The following is a 17,414-nucleotide window of genomic DNA, read 5'->3' as shown; positions in this document are numbered from 1 at the left end:
ATTTATTTTACTTTTACTATTAAAAAAGAAAAGACTTACATAGATTTTACTACGTGTCAGGTATTGTCCTAAATAACTTATGAATGCTAATTGTTTACAAATATTTACTGGTACAGCTGAATTAATATCTCCAGAGAATAACTCAGTATTAGCATGTTACTCAATGGTTGTGGCAGCCTTTTCTTGGGGGTTATTGCTCCTTGGTTTTCTTGGGGGTGGTTGCTCATCCTTTGGATTTAGCAGACAGTCCTAACACTTACTTCTTTTTCACCAGTCTGTACGTGTAATTAGGACACGCAAAACTTTATATATGTTTGCATAGCTTTTCACTATTTTCTTTGTATTTATTCTTCTTGGGATTCGTAGTGTTAAATTGTTTTTTCTTCATTGAATGAAAGATTCTTTAAATTCTATAGTGCTTTATAATTTTCAAAAGTTTCACACACATGATTGCAGATAATCTCATAAAAACTCTTTTCCCCACCCCTATATTCCTGCCCCCTCAGTTTCCTCTCCCTCCACCCCTTCCCCACTTTCCCCTCCCTCCACTTCCCTCTCCCCTGTTCCCTTCTCTCGTTTCCTTTTTCCCTGTTCCCTCTTTCCTCTCCCCTCTCCTCTGAGTCTGCTTCTTTTTTGTTACATTCACTAGTTTGTTGTATTTTTTGGATTGCACATATAAGTGATAATATACAATAATTGCCTTTCTCTGTCTGGCTTATTTCACTTAGCCATAATGCCCTCCAAGCCCATCTATGTTGCTGCAAATGGTAAGATTTCGTTCTTTTTTATAGTGAGTGGTATTCCATTGTATATATACCACATCTGCTTTGTCCATTCATCAGTTAATGGACACTCTGGTTGCTTCCATATCTTGGCAATTGTAAATACTGCCGAGAACATTGGGGTTTGTGTATCTTTTCAAATTAGTGTTTTTGTTTTTTTCGGATATATACCCAGGAGTGGAGTTGCTGGGTCATATGGTAGTTCTAGTTTTAGTTTTTTGAGAAAACTCCGTACTGATTTACACAGTGGCTGTACCAATTTACATTTCCACTAAAGTGTGGGAGGGTTCCCTTTTCTCTGTATCCTCGCCAGGATTCGTAGTTTTAATTTTTTTTGGATTGTATGACTTGATGTTTACTGATGGTTTGTAGAATTCTTTGCCATTATCTCTTCCACTATTGCTTCTGCCCCATTCTCCTCCTTTTGAGGACTCCAATTACATTAACTTTTTTGTAGTTAAATCTCTTTCGGGGACATAGGCCCACATGTGTCCTATTCCATCCATTTTGCTCCCTAAACTTGAGGCAAGATATTTTCTACTGATTTATCTTCCTGTTCACTAGTCCTCTCTACTCTGTACAACCTATTAGACGCATTTATTGAGTTCCTAATTTCAGCTGTACCTTTCAGTTCTAGAATTTCCATTAGTCTCTTTTTTAAAAATTCTAGTTCTCAGATGAAACACCGTCTTTTAAAAAAACTATTGAAGTACAGTTGAATTACCTCTGTCTTTTCTTGTATATATTACCACAGCTCTTCAGAAGTTTAAGTCTGATCATCACACAGTCAGATTATCAGGGTCATAAATGAGCCACCACCGGTGGGACTGTTTCTACTGTTTTTTTGCTCTTGGTCCCGGTTTCGGTTATGCCTGTATTGTCGAACCAGGTTTGTTTCCCCGATGCGCAGCCAGCCAAAATGCTGAGACGCGGAGGTTTGCAGCCAAGAGAGGGCTTAGTCACACGGCAGCCAAGGGAGGAGACGGGAAAACAAATCTCAGATACAGCTCCGGAAAGGCGAGGGGCTCAGAGTATTTGTGGCGTAAAGAATAAAAGAAGCTGAGTGGTCGGAAGTGTGGGACCTGAAGAGTGAAAAGCTCGGGGAAAGGCAATTGGAAAATGGTGCGTGATCCACATTCTGCGCATGCGTAATAAGCTACAGGCCTTCCAACGTTCAAACACGGGGGCGCTTAGCCTGCGCTGAGGGTGGAGTCTCCGGACGCTCGCGCATGCCCAGTTGGAGGGTCGGTGGTCCTAACCAGTCTTAACCGGCTCCACTCCCCGGAGGATGCAGCTGACTTCTGGAAAACACCTCAGGTGATGCCTTATTGTTTAGGCTTATTGTTTAGGAGGACCTGCAATCCTTGAAACGACTTTAATGAGCTAAGGCAGGTGAAATGGTTGTGACTAAAATTTACCCACATTTCACCTGGTCATCTCTAATTGCGGGACGTAATGGATAGAACGTTGTAGAGCTTCTGAACGATGCTCCCTTCTTCCTCAGAGGCTTAGCCTGTTCTGCTGGAAGGCAGCCACAGGTGAGTCACGTTACCTCAGTCAGTCAGCGTCCAGACAAATTTCGGGCTGGGCTGCATTCTTTGCAAAGTTTGTTCCACCTCTGGGTCCTCCGAGCACCCACGGTCCCGCCGATAGCCCGGGTTTCGTCACTGCCCTCCTCTTGGTGGACCCCACACTTTAATTTTTGTGTTCTCAGCACCTTGAGACTTGAAAGCTCCACTGAGCTTTTCCAGCTGCTTTTAGCTGGGTTTCTGAGCTTCTTGCCTTCATAGTTTAAGAATTATCAAAAAAAAAAAAAAAAAAAAGGCAGTGGGAAGGTAATAGCTCAGAGGTATGGCACACATGCAGGAGGTCCTCTGCTTCATCCCCAGGGCCTCCATTAGGAAAACAACAACAACAACAAAAAAACTATCAAATGACTGGAGGGCAAAACCAGAGAAGAGCCTTGGGCTCATTCCTCTTCATCTCTCTTCTCTCTGGCATTTGGGCCCCAATTGCATTGTTTGTTTCCCTAGTCCTTAGAGTTTGCCAAAAGCCTGTCTTGATTCTCAGCCTCTAGCTCAAAACTACTTAAAAACCAGCCAGCAAAGTGTTGGTTCCCCTCTATGAGCTTCCCTTTATTTTTGCATCCTGGCACTGCTGGAGAGTTTAACAGCTTTCCAGTGTCCTCAAATAGATGATTATTTTTCCGAGTTTTTAATTGTTCAGAGCCAGAGCAGAGAAATTTGCAATATAGAAAACGCTTTCTTGTAAGTTCCCTTTTTTTTTTTTTAATCTTCACAAAAACCCCGTGTGGGAGAAAAGGCATAGGTCACTACTCGCATCTGACACAGTGTTGACGAGCTGCGGTGGGGAGTCTGGAGGAAGAAGTCCATCTACCTAAAGGCAGGGCTGACATGAGAACCCACACCTCTTGGTTCCTAGTATGATATGTTCCTTCATGCGATCCTGCCTCTCATGTGTATCAGTTTGCTAGGGCTGCCATAACCAAATATTGCAGACTGAGTGGTTTAAGCACAGAAACATATTCCCCCACAGTTCTGGATGCTAGAAGTCTTAAGATCAAGATCTTGGCAGGGTTGGTGTCTTATGAAGTTCCTCTCCTTGGCTTGTAGATGCTGCCTTCTTGCTGGGTCCTCACACAGTCTTGTGTGTGTCAGTGTCCTAATCTCTTCTTGTAATGACACCAGTTCTATCAGATTAGGGCCCACCTGATGGCCTTGTTTTAATTTAATTTCCCCTGTAAAGGCTCTATCTCCAAGTAGAACCCCATTCTGAGGTGCTGAGGGGTTAGGGCTTCAACATACGAAATTGTTTAGGTGGGAGGCCCATTTCAGGTCATAACACTATATAAACAACTTACGAATGAAATGACCAGTTTTCTTAAAATCTCTATAAATTAAATGTGTAGGGGCCCTCTTTGTCTTAGCCCAGAGCTCTCAAAGTTTGGCACCAGTTCCCCAATGTCAGTATTAGCATGAACTGGTTAGAAATGCAAGTTCTCGCTCCCCACCCAGGACCTATTTAGTTAGAAGCTCTGGGGTGGGCCCAGTAAACCCTCCAGGTGATTCTGATGCAGACCCAATACCTTAGCAGCAGGGGAAAGGACAGCTCTGAGGCAGAGTTGGTTCAGCTGTAAATTCTGGTCATGTTACTCCCAAGTCCTTTTGTAAAGGATGACTCTCCAGAGATGTCAGATTATGATTGATGACCAGATCTGTCAGACAGCAGCATTTAAATCAATGCTCATCTGTCTTGCGGTATCATTCGGCATTCAAATATCACCTACTCTTTTGAGGATTTATAAGGGAGGCAATTTTCAGGGGAAAGCTTTCTTATTTGAGAAATGAGGTTCTTCACTAATCTGGGCCTCAGTTTTATTATCTCTAAGATGAGAAATCCAGATTCCTTTTCTAGCTCAGACAATCTGTGCATCCATATGAATGACTCAGAGCAGCTAATATCCGAGCAGTGGCAAGTGTTGTGATTTTCTGGGATTCCCTGGATGGTCAGACTAAACACCCAAAACTGCATCAGGCAAAGTGCTTCAAGTTAGAAGTTTCTAGAGATTCTCCTTCTGGGAGTCTCTAAATGAGGCTGGTCAGGGACAGATCAACAAGAGAAAAACAAACCAAAGTGTATTAACATGTGCAGTGGGCATGTACACATAGGCACATCCAGTGATGGGTAACCCAAGGCGGTGGTTAGAACTTGAGCTTCTGCACCATCTCAGACTAAAACAAAGAAAAAGTGGTTCTGGGCTTCTGGGTGGGAGAGGCAAGTTATGGGAAAGGAAGAGTAAAGTAAGCAAGGTTGTTTAGTAAGTTTCGTTGTGTGGAGGTGAGTTGGTTCCTTCTCCATTGTAAGAATTGTGAGGAGTCCTCTTGGTATGGGAGAAGGAGACATCTTTATAAAAAAGGAAATTTTCTTTATAAATGTAAATTTCCTTTACAAAAGGAAAACTTTGCCCTGTTTTTAGAGCTTTTCCTGAGCTTGCTGGTTCTCAAAGGCATTTAGCTCAAAATAATCCATATACCAGAGAGGCATATTTGGGCTTATTTTGGGGTGGTGTATTCTGGCACCCCTCTGTTTGCCTCCAGTCATTGCTGTGTTCCCCCAGCCCTGGCTGAGTGCATGCAGTGAGTGCTTGATGAATATGGGAGGATGTAAGTCAGAATTACCGTATTGCCCCAAAGATCCTAAACTTCCTCAGACCTAGGAAGCAGCCTTACCTTTGGGGTGTCCTCAGTAAAACTGTGGGCTCAGTGTTGCTGTGTCACCAGCAGCTGTCATCATTGTGTTTCAAATTTGCAGTGAGCAGCACGCTTTCTGCCTCATACATAAGCTCTTTTGATCTCCTTATCACAACTTCACAAAGTAGGCAAGGAAGGTTATTTGGCCCATTTTACTGCCTTGCAGAATTCTCAGAAGAGTTAAATATTTGCCCCAGGTGTTCCCCACTACCCCCCGTCTTTGTTTTGGGACTGGGAATAAGAAGAAATAATACACACAACAACCAAACTCTTGAAAAATGAGGCAGTGCCTTGGAGTTTCTGCTCTGAGTGGCCACGGAGCCCAGGGCAGCGTCTCTTTCCTGATATAATCAAATTTATTTTTAAACACGTTGAGTTGATTAAAGTGTCAGGTCTGGATGGAGTGGGTGAGAAGGCAGAATAAGACCTCTTTGGCTCCTATATTAATTTCCTCCTCGTAGCTGTGCAAAATCCAACTGACTGTATTTCTGGGGGAAATTTAGAAGCTACTGGTTATTCTTACCAAGGGGAATTGTGGTTTGGCCTGTGTGGAGGGAAATCAAGAGGGGGCTGAGGAAAGCTGTGGGCAAAGCTGGCTCTGAACATGAGATTCGTCTGAGCAAGTCTTCAGCATCATTCCGTGCCTGCTTCCAGGACAGCGGCGAATTTGCATAGTGTAATGATGTATCGCCTGTGCGTTCCTGTTAATTATTTTACAATGACCGTAACTACTATTAACATGTGACGGCGCCTCATTAGAATGTGTAATTGTGTCTGTCAGTGGTGATATTATTACGTGTCTTTTACTAGAATATGGGATGTGAATTCGAGTCCCTGAGACTCTCCATTTCTAGTTCTCCAGGTAGACTCCTACCTGGAGATTCATCTGTTCTCTTATGTCCGAGTGGTTGTACTTAAACTATTTTAGGGAGATGGCTATGTATTAAAGACGTACACAGACACACAGACCCTCATAACTCCAAAAAGTCTATAGCCATTCTTTGGCAATTTGCTATAGTGTTTTTTACAACTGACTCTAAAAGGTTTCTGCCCAGGCCAAACCTGAATTTGCTTGATGGGTGTAAATCTGTTCCTTTTCTTTCTCCCAGAGCACAGCTGTTCTCCCATTAGAAGGTCACCCTGTGGCATCTTGTTCCAGGCTCCTTTCAGAGCTGGTCCTCTGCCAGGAGGGCATTTAGAAACACATAGGGGATGGTTCTGATTTGTTGTTGTTGTCACAATGTCTGGGGCACCATAGGCACTTCCTAGGCTGCAGCCGGTGCTGCCAACACTGCCTGGTTCGGCCCCACCTGGTTCTGCTCCACATGCCAGTAGCACTCTGTCGAGAACCACTTCCCTGTGCCTCTCTGTATCTGGGCTGACTCAGACATCCTGGGTCTTTTCAGTTCCCTAGAGCAGTTGGGCCTCTTACCCAGAAGTGTTTCAGCTTTGTGGGCACACTCAGGAGATGGTGGGGGTGGGCGGGGGTTCCTGCTCCTGCAGAAAGTGTTCCTGCTTTTTGCCAGGCAAACTTGGGACTGTGGGTCTCAATTTGGTGTCCTAGGCCTTGAAATTACCAAGGGTCTCCTTCAAAAACCCAACCCAACCCTATGTCCTGTGGTCCTATAACGGGGCTTGTAACTAGTGACAAGATAGTATCATGCAGATTATATAAACAGGGAAGTGGTAAAGTAAATACAACCCAAGGGGCTTGCTCACTGTGATCTTTTCCCTCTTGTGTCTGCTTCTCAGGAAGCCTTCCCTACCGAGGACCACTTGAGTGGAAAAGGTCACGCTCATTCTATCTGGGGGGCACCTGGCTGGAAGACCTGGCCTGCCACCTGTAACTTGCATGGCTTGGTTCAAACAAATGAACTAAGTCATAGTCAGGTCATTTCCTGGAAGTTTGTGCTGAGATGTTCAGCGTGGCTATGGGCCCTAGAACTGAGAGGTTCTGGAGACGCAGGCCGGGGATGGCATTCTGGATTAGGATTAAGATGCGCAAACAGAGGAAACCTGTTTGGAGAGAAGAGATGGGAGTAGAAATGCAAAGAGACAGCGACCACCTGAGGACAAAAAGCGTGACTCTGTTCTCCAGTTCCCAGTGTGGGTCCCTCTGAGGCCTGATTGTACCTTAGTTGAATTATGTGAGTGGCTGTGATTCCCTGTTGAATTCTTATGACATCTCCTTACTTCTTCTTTTTTTTTTTTTTTTTTTTTTGAAGAATCTCAGTTTGCAACCTCAAACAGGCTAACTGGAGACACTGCTCCAAAAAGAGAATGGGTTTTTATTTAATTCTGAGGTCTTAACTTCTGAGAAATGTTGCCTGGGTTCTCGAGGACATTTTTAGGGGTTCTTTTTTTTTTTTTTTTTTTTTTTTTTAATGGAAGAGGGCAGCTCGAGAGGGTGTACCTGGGAAAGATTATTTTTGGTGCTTCCTAAGTTTCTAGTTTTTATGTTTGCCAGGGGTTACCTCTCAGCATCCATATCTCTCACAATTTAAGACTTCCAGTTGCCTCCCTGGAGCAACATCTCCTGTCTTCTGTGTTTTCTTTTCTTTAAAACCAATAAAGATTATTTTTGGTGCTTCCTAAGTTTCTAGTTTTTATGTTTGCCTGGGGTTCCTCTCAAGGCTGGGAGAGCTGTTTCTAAGAAGGAACTTGGTCCCTGGTCTCCTCGACACTCTCACGATATAAATGCAGAGCAGACACCTACTTGGAGAAGGAAAAATATGCCTGCTATGTGTTTAAACCCAGATGCACTTCAGATGTTGTTGTTATTATTACTCCACATTGATAGTCTTGCCAGCCATTATGGTAGGAAGTTAAAACACCTGGTCTACATTATCATAACTTGTCTTTAGGACTAGTTTGCAGGCATTTGGTCAGGGGATTGTGAGCATGCTCAGAAAGCCACTATCTGATCCTTCCTGGGGATTTTTTGATTTATGTTTCCCTTTTTTTCTTTCCTGTTGTATTTCCTTGAAGTCGGCTTCTCTCTTCATAGCTGCTGTTGCTGCTGGCCTGGGCTGGTGTGGTCTTCCTTCACCAAAGGGACACACAAAGCCAGATGCTTAAATCTTCTGAGGTATCCAGTGTCTGCCGTCTTCTCTTGGCCTTTTCTCCCTCTGCTGTGCCATTATATTTACTCTCTGAAAGTAATTAGTAATTTAGACGGGACAGGATGTGAGTGTGTGCAGGTGGGGGGATTCCCGCTCTCATCTCTCTCTCTGCTTCTGTGCTTTGATGTCCTTGTCTACGTGCAAAACAAGAGAGCAGACTCCGGATTCTGAAGTGACTTCTGGGGACAGATGGTTCACTTTTGGGAACGATTACTATCCTTTTGCTGCTGGTTATACTAATGGTGGGAGGGGGTGGTTGTTGAAGCGATCAGCTTAGTACACTTAGAAAGCTATAGTAGGTGACCGCCTCTGAATGAGGTGGGAACGTTTTATGAGAACAGTAGTGCTTGGGGGAACCTAAAACTTTTGAGCTGGGGGTTATGGAGGTCAGTTACTGTCTCCTACCAGCCTTGTGGTTCAGCATACCAAGGTCACAACTGAGGAATGTGAGTGTGGCATCCATTGACAAGCCTTTAGATCCCTGAAGTCTTTACGTGGATAATGAATAAGACTGCACTGAGCATGGGAAGGCCATTGGGTTTTTCTGCCTCTTCCCCAGCTGGATGAATTTGGAAACTGTTTCAGCGATGATGATCCTGAGAGGCTGATGCAATTGAACCTAACTCCCAACAGGGTGATGTAAGTCATAGATTGCTGAGGTGTTACTTTATGATGGGGCTACATTTATGACGTGACCAAGGGCCTCCTGGCCGCAGCCTTGCTCCTTCTGGGGAAGCACAGTTCCCCTCTGCTCTCATTCAGTGGCTCTACGTGCAGTCTGCACCAAGCTGGATGCAGAGTTTAGAACCTCTTCAGGCTTCTTCAAAAGAGCAGCAAAGACTTTATTGAACTCTTGGTAGGGGAGATGGAGGAGTAGACTGAAATCATATATTCAACAGCAAACAACTTAAACTTCCCATTAAATATTCTATTCTCTCCAGAGTCCCTTTAATCCACCTGTGGCCCAAGCCCTTTGGCTGGCCTCCTCTCCCCCAACCCCTATTTTCCTGTAATTTTCAAATTCTTTGCATTATAATCATGCAGAAATTCATTTGCAACCAAACTAAGTCAAGTTTATGAACTCAAACCCATTGAAGTGCTTACAAAATAAAGGACCTTCAGGTGTTAAGACCCAGCTTCTTTAGAAGGCAGATCAGCACTATTATTACTGCTTGGGATCTCGTTCCTTAACCCATGTGGCTAATCAATGGATTTCTTCCTGATAAGTATAGGACTGTCCCCAGGGGGAAGTCTTATTCCAGCTGCTAAAGAAGGAAAATTTCCTCCATCTCATTACACCAGAAGCTGGAAAGCAAAACCAGTCATTAGAACATTGCTCAGTCAGTGTTCAGGGAATCAGAAGGGAAATAGTTGGACGGCATTGGGGGTGATTTCAGTCTAAGTGAAGGGCAAGCCTGGCACTTTCCCCACTATGCGGGAGTGTGTCACTCTAATGATGGTGTGACTGTGGCCAGGTTCATGGTTGGGTAAACCCTAACCATCTCTTCCTTGCCAGCTCTCCTTCTGGGCTCCATTCAGACCTTCCGCTTTCCATCTGATGTCATTAAAACACTCTTTGTTACTTCAGTACTTTCCTTATGGAGTGTCCTTCTGAATTTTATTGATTTCATGGTGTACCGTGGTTGGTTGTTTCTTGATAGTAAAGAAAGAGGCACCTTCATCTCATAGGTTAGGTTCTGCCACATCTCTCTTCTAGGATACACTCCTTCAGAAAGCATGCTTGGTGATCACCAATCTGCTCGTAGACTCATTACAGCTATTAGAACCAGGAGGAACATTTAAAGCAGAATTTCACCAGAGTAATAGGAGAGGGAAAGTCTTGTTAGTTGCAGCTGGAGTAAACACTTGGAGGCTAGAGAGCACACAGCTGTGATGAGGAATGGCCCACAGGCCACTGCGGCTGACATGGGGGAGCTGCAGTTGGGAGGCTTAAGGTTGAAAAGGAAGGTAGAGGGCTTTGATCACGTATGGAGCAGTGCAATAGTGCATTTCTCTATCATCAGAGAGAGAACCTGGCCATGAACAGGCACTTTGCAAACGAGTGTGTTCGTAGAATAAATTATAAAGTTTCCTCTGGGTCCACTGACCCCAGACATTATGGTATCCAGAGGAGGTGTATTGTTTAAGAGCGTGGATTTTTGTTTAAATCGTAGCCTTCCCATCTACAAGCTGTGCAACCTGGGAAAGGGTCCTAACTTCTCTGGACCTCAGTCTTCTTATCTGTGAAATGTAGGTGACAATAATACCCACCGCATAGGTTTGTTATACTGATTAAATAAGATTGTATATACAAATTATACAGTAATAATTTAGAGTAGTGTCTGTTCTGTAGTAAGCCCTATACTTCTTAATTATTCATATTATTACATAATTACACTGGTTTTTTTATACCATCAAAATAGGGAAAAGCCTGTCTTTTTGAAAATGTCTCTCATTACATGACCTACTATTTGAAATTCTTCCATGAGTCTTTCTTTAAAAATTCAAAGGTCTTTACTAAAAAACATAAGTAATTAGAAGCCAATTGTAGGATATTAGTCATTAACGCTTTAGCAAGAATTCACTTACCTAGTTAAGCCTAAGGAAATGGGCTACATAATGCCAAATTAGGAGAATTAATAATAGTACAGCTAAGTACCTTATCTGGAGGGAAAGGGACTTATGGAAAATACAACTGCCAGACTCTAGCAGTGTTTTACAAACTTAATGTTCTAGAAAGGCTCTTAAGGTGTCCATAAATGTTTTATAACATTTTATTTAAAAATAATCTAAACTATTAAAAATATATGCTGAAAAACAATACACATACAATGCCAAATATTAAAAAATTGGTGATTACTAACATGTTATCATTCATTATCAAATGAATACATTTTTGTGTAGACTTTATAATGCAGCTTTTTCTGCATCCTCTATGTAGGATCTTGAGACTGTAAGGCTAACTGGGAAGTAGTTGCAAATGGTCTGTTTTTAAACAAATCTTTGTGAATCAAAGACTTCTTGATATTTGGTAACTAAAACAAAATACTGAAATAAACTGGATAATAAGGTTCATGGAAGATTCCCATTATTTTCCATGACTCCCAATTTCAAAATGTTACATTTACCAAAACATCACTGTTCTTACTGACCTCACATTAGGTAAATACCATTATTTTGAATTTATAAAAGGAAAAAAAGACCACTTTTGTCACTTTCATGTGTTAAAATTCTCTATATGATGACTTTATATGAAAAAAGGGCTTGACTGCTAAAAAAACAGTTGAAAACCCAACAATAGGGAAGAGGCTTTGAACTTGGAGATGGGATCAGTGAGAGCAGGGTGACATCCGTGGTGAGGCCTGAGCAGCTGGGTATAGGAGAGGCATGGTGTTGCCCTCATGCCCAAGGGTGTTGCCTCAGTGAGACACAGAACATGCCTGTCAGCTAGAATGGCTGGGAGGGCATGATGTTTTTGTACCTCTGAATTTAACATTTGTGGCTTTAGCTATTCTCAAACAATTCTAGACGAACCATGGTCCACAACAATTTTACTGTGGCATAAATTTAAAAAATAATTCTGTACAAATGCATTCATCAAAAAATGATAAAATATAAGATAGGAATTGACACATGAACTTGACTCGCACTTGTCAGTCTGGGGCTGGGGGTGTGGGCAGCAAAAAGCAGCCCAAAGGAGGGTGCCCTGCAGATGGATCATCCAGCTTTCATCAGCCTCTCCATTCAGCTTTGTTCTCTACTGGTCTTGTCTGCACTCTAACTCTTTTGAATTGTGATAGAAATTCAATTTCTTTGTCAAAAATGGCCCTGGAGCTCTTTGGAGAAATGGCTGATTCTAGGGCTGGAACAGAAGATATACAAGGTGAACCATGAGCATCTTGTAGTGCCAGTAAGTAAGGAAGTGCTAAACAAAAGAAAACAAAACACAAGAAGACACCAAAACCCACTGCAATGATGAGAGTGTGTTAAAGGAATAAGGGAGCCAGTTGAAAGATCTCCCAATGGCCACAGCTGAAACAATTTGAGCCACAAAATACATAAAGTAGTATTGGGTTGTAACCTAAAGTATAAAATAAATCCAGGAGTCCATACTGATATAAACACATGCTTTGATCAATCAATATGTGGGGGAGAAGAAACAAATCTCCTGTGCAGAAAAATTCCAAATAATTCTTGTAAACTGTGCCTTCAAGGAAGAGGATCTTAACTCCTCACTTGATAAGTGTGGGCTGGACATAGTGACCCCTGTCCAAAGAATATAGGATGGAAAAGGGAAAGAAAAAAGCAACTTTAAGTGGAGAAAGCTGATGAACACCACCTCAGCCAGTTGCTCAAGGTCTGTAATTCATGATGATCATATGTGCCACGGCGTGATGCGGTGAAGATGGCACTTCACCTCTGTGATCTTCTGCAGAACTCACAGCTCTAGTCTAATCTTAAGGAAAACGGCCAACAAATTCCAGCAAAAGAATGTCTTACAAAATCCCAACTGGTACTCTTCACAACTATCAAGGTTATCACAGACAAGAGAAACCTGAGAAGACATGACAACTAAATGTCATGTGGTTTCTTGGATGGAATCCTGGAACAGAAAAAGGACATTTGATAAAAACTAAGGAAATCTGAATAAAGTATGGGCTTTAGCTAATATTAATATATCACTCTTGCTTCATTAAGTATAACAAATGTACCATACTAATGCAAGATGTTAGTAATAGGGGAAGCTGTGTGTGGGGTGAGGGTGGGGGACATATGGAATTCTTTGAACCATTTGCTCAATTTTTCTATAAATCTAACCTGTTCTAAAAAATAAAGTCTGTTAATTAAAAAAAAAAAAAGCCCTTGGAAAGAAATGCAATTGCTAGTGCTACAAATGGGGTGAAGGGGTCTAAGGAATGTGGTTCTTAAGCAGACAGTAGAAATTTCATGGGAGAAATTATATCTGGGTCATGGAGATCTGGGAATATATATCCCTTCTGAATGTCAAGTGTTTACTGTTTTACAGTAAAAGTTCAGTAACTTTGACTTAAGTGCGTCAATACGTACTAGTATCTTATTAACTTTGATCATGGATAGTGGCTTTTTCTCCATATGTCCTTTCTCTGATTAGTCATGTCAGAGAGGAAAAACATTTCCTGTATCTTCTTAGGTTCAGGTCTTGGAGGTCTGCAGATTAAACTGACAAAAGGCAGACTAACGAGAGAAAAGACAGATTTTTATTCAAATAAATGGGCGTTTACAGAAAAATGTAACTCAAAATGGCAGTTACAGTTTGGGGCTTACATACCATCTTAATAGGAGAAGGGGAGGGGGAGAAAGGCATGTATAAGAAAACAAATGACTTTTAGGAGGAAGAAATGGGCCTAAGAGAATAGATGGGAGATAGGATAGTTTTGTGATAATGTTTGTTTAGGTAATTTCTTATCCCATCGCTGGGCCTCTTGTCTCCAGTGATAGGAGTCAATTTTCACTGGTTTTGAAACTACCAGGGAGGGGATTTAAGACAGTTGAACTCTTTTGGGAGGCTGTGCTTTTAGGCGGCTAAGAAAAGTTGGGAGCTGGGAGAGGGACAACAAAAACTCCAACTCCTTCTTCTCAGTGCTGAATTCTGGATGTCTTCAGTTGAAGGCAGGCTTCCCAAATTGTCACCAACAATCCTGTGATTCCCATGGTGAGGGAAACACGGTTTAGAGCTTTGACAGTGTCTCCAGAGGGAATGGCAAAGTTGAAATAAACTGCGAATTGGAAATTTAGTTTAAGGCATGTCTTTCAGTGCAGAGGCTTGGTTAAGATGGGGCAAGCATCATGGTCCTCCAGTCCAGGACTTGTGGAAAGAGTAAGGTGAGGGGTCCAAAATTTTAGGGCTCATACTGTCTGTTTTCCATTGAAGAGTTAATGGGTTTTTCAGGGTTTTTCACAGTCTGCAGGAATAGTGACATTATGCTAATGGAGACAGTGGAATAGCAAGGTCATGTTAATGGAGAATGTTAAATGGGGGTTGGTTGGTGTGTGTGTGTGTGGGGATAATTTTAGTCCTCACTGTCCAAAGCTGTGTGTAGGGGTACATGGTTTTGGTTCTCAGAATTTGTTGCAAGATTAAAAAAATACAGTTGACATATAGTCACCAAAAATGGGATTCATGCTCTCCTGACTTGTGCTGCTTTTTCCTTTAACTGAATGACCTGTCGTGGCTGCCCTTCTGAGTCCGACATTCAGACATCCGTTACTCCTCTTAATGGCAGAATCATTGCAAGACTTGGAGGCCCAGCTGGCTTTGTGGCCTGTGGCTCTGGCTTACTTGAGGCAGAAGTGGCATTGGGACAGATTGTTCTGCTCCAATCTCTACTGCCCTATCTTTATTTTTAAGTGAAACAACTACTACTCTCAGATGATAATGGGAACTTTCCCAAGGGGAAGAAAGTTCAAATTTTCCAAATTTTATAGATCTTAGATGGATCAGGACTTGGCTTGGGGAAGAGCTGGGGGGATGGGGGTGCGGCGGCTCTCAAAGCTGGGCGGGGCCCCTTTACAGCTTTGGGAGTACAGGATGAGAATGCTAGGGCACTTTGCAAGCCAGAAGCTGAAGGTGGCTTGGCCAGTACCAGCCAGGCAGCTCTCTAATTTAGAAGCAAATTGCCTGTCTGAAAAGTTGGATGAGGAGGATAGCTTTGGAGTTACTCCCTCCTGAGGAGTAACTAAATCAGCTCTGTTCTGCCTGAGCAATATTGCTGAGCAATATTTTAAATTTAATTTAATATATGTAATATATTATGATACAGTATATACATAATCTACATATACGGCTGCTCTCTGGTCACCCTGTTATGTATTTTAGCCAGCCTGGGTGTTATTTTTCCCTTCATCATGCCTAGGGGGCCTGGGATATACTGCCAGAGTTTTCCAAAAAGTTCAGGAGAGGCTTTTAAAATCCAGTCGCAGGCTCCATTGCTTTTCCTAAATTGCTTTGGAATACCAACCAGCCTGCCTTCCCTCCCCAACCCCTAACTCTGTTCTCCCCTTCTCTTAGCTCTTGGCAACCTTAAACCTTTCTCCCACCCGTATTTTTTTTTTTTTCTGAGAGGGACACAATATCTCTCTCCTAAGCAGGCTTTGCACGGCCTGTAGGAGCAGCTGACAAAGGGAACAAGTAGTTTCTTAGCCTCTCAGCGCCACAGTGCCTCTGTTTTTTGTGATTGGCTGGTGCACCTGTTGTGATAAGCAGTACTCGCTTCACAAGCAATTTGAAAAGAGGGCGAGCTCGGCGCCCCACTCCCGCCCCCTTTCTTTTAAGTGGATGTTAATAATTTTAAGAAGGAGTGAGGGGCAAAAAAGAGACAAGCCTTCTGGATAGATTCTTTCATCTGACACTGGCCAAGCTGATGGTGGAGGCCCCTGGAGAACGGGAGAGAAGGAAGCCTCACCCGCGTCATCCGGGCCTGCGCTGGGCTGGGCGCAGGCAGGCCTCAACTGGGTGGAAGCTGGCTCCATGTGCAACTTGGGGCTTTCCTACCCTTGTTCTCTGTGGGCTGTTTTGGTTTATTTGTTCTCTGGTTCTCTAAGCTTCTTTGTTTGTCCCTGGCTGGTAAAGAGCCTGGAGGCTTGGTGAAAAGAAGCTTCTCCTAGCAAAACAAATTTTGGCACAAGGAGAATAAAGGACTCCCACTTATCCTATGCTAGGTGGGAGGGCATGCATGTGGCCCCTTCAGTCTTTCTTTTCTTTTTTAAATTCTATTAAACTCATGCTGGCAAAAAGGTATTGGCTTGACAGACTGAAGAGCAGAAATTCTCTTATTTATAGCCTCGGACAAGGGGCCCACTGGGCTGGCCAGGCATGCATGTCTCTGAGGTGAATGGATGGCACCACCTCCTCAGAGAAGGGTGTCCCAACACTCTGTCCATCGAGTTCGAGTGGAGCCCTTTCCTTTCTATCGCCTCCATCCTTCCCTGCCCGTGTTCATCTATGGTTGTGGGTCCTGGAGGCCTTCGTGAGCCTGCAGTGACTGCAAGGTGCTGTGACCTGCAGTGTTCTCCTGTGTGCAGTATCCCAGGAGGTCTTTGTGAAAAGACTGAAGGTGGCCGTTGTCTGTCCTTCTTTGTACCAGCTGCCCTGTGTGGTTAGTGCCTGTATTGGGGAGGAAAAGCTTTTCCTCTACCCTGTTATATTCAGTGTTGGGGCTTGCAAATTAAACTGCCAACAGACAGATTAGTGAGAGAGAGGGAAAAAACTCATTTAATTATGTCTGTAAGCATGGAAATTCACAAAGAAATGGGACTCAAGGAGAGGATTAGAATTTGGGGCCTATACACCATCTTAACAGGGGACAGGGAGGGGCAGAGGAGCCCTTCTGGAGAAACACTGACTTCTTGGAAGGGAGAGAGGAGAAAGGTCACTTAGGCAAAAGCAAATGACTTTTTGGAAAGATAAACAAGCCCTTAGGAGAATAGGTGGGAGGTATCAGTTTGCGACAATGTCTGTCTAGGTGTGATACAGACTTCTGAGAAGATTAGGGTTGCTCTAGGGAGGGGATTTATGACAATTGAATTCTTTGGGAGGCTCTGCTTTTAGGTAGATAAGGGATTTCAGGAACTCAAATGCCTTCAGCTCAAAGTAATTTTTTATGTCACAGTGGGTTATTCTAGACCCCTTCACCTTACCAAGACCTCCCTGTAGCTTGGGAATTCTTTGAGGACACCAGCCAGCCCCAGGCACAGCCCCTGGCTCCCACAAGGCCTGCCAGAAAGACCTGGTGAATGAAAAGTGAGTTTGTTACTCTTAGTAACAGCATTTAAATAAATTTAAATGGTCCTAACCAGTTTGTGTCTTAGTCACGCAGGGCTTCAGCCGGGAGCTGCAGAGGGGGTGATGGGGTTTTGAGTAGGGTAAAGCGAAGTTTGGAGGTGGGGGTGAGTCTCTGTGCGCTGGTCTTGAATTGTGGGTTTGAGATAGGGGTGTGGGGTCAGGTTGATACATTAGCAGTTTATCTGAGGCACACCTCACTTTGTAATTCTAGGTGTGTCCCCTCTCACCTGGTGTTTCGTGGCTGACCAGAGGGCACTCAGACCTTTTCCTTATCTAGGACTGGGCACCAGGGAATTGTAAGCTTTCAAAGCCAAGTGCTAAGTTTCCAGTGTTTGGGCGTTCAGTTACGTCTGGGAGGCTGTGATTTGAATCTATTTCTGATCTGCTATTGATTCTGCCAGTGGCCATGCCCAGGAGG

The 17,414-nt window shown here is 43.3% G+C and overlaps 1 long non-coding RNA gene across 4 annotated transcripts in view; it reads left to right on the top strand.

Annotated features, from left to right (window-relative positions):
* The first annotated feature begins 2,014 nt into the window (after positions 1 to 2,014).
* Positions 2,015 to 17,414, top strand: part of LOC116658208 — a 271,406-nt gene continuing 256,006 nt past the window's right edge. For 3 of the 4 annotated variants that reach the window (XR_004313436.1, XR_004313433.1, XR_004313434.1), the window contains exon 1: positions 2,035 to 2,320. This is a non-coding gene — a long non-coding RNA (uncharacterized LOC116658208). Of the gene's footprint in view, positions 2,321 to 17,414 lie in introns of all 4 variants that reach the window. The other variant, XR_004313435.1, reaches the window with a different exon arrangement.

The sequence above is a fragment of the Camelus ferus genome, chromosome 20 (genome assembly GCF_009834535.1).
Source record: "Camelus ferus isolate YT-003-E chromosome 20, BCGSAC_Cfer_1.0, whole genome shotgun sequence".
In the NCBI taxonomy this organism is placed as follows: Eukaryota; Metazoa; Chordata; class Mammalia; order Artiodactyla; family Camelidae; genus Camelus; species Camelus ferus.
Note: the sequence above shows the minus strand (reverse complement) of the source record. Positions and strands in the feature narration are given on the sequence as shown.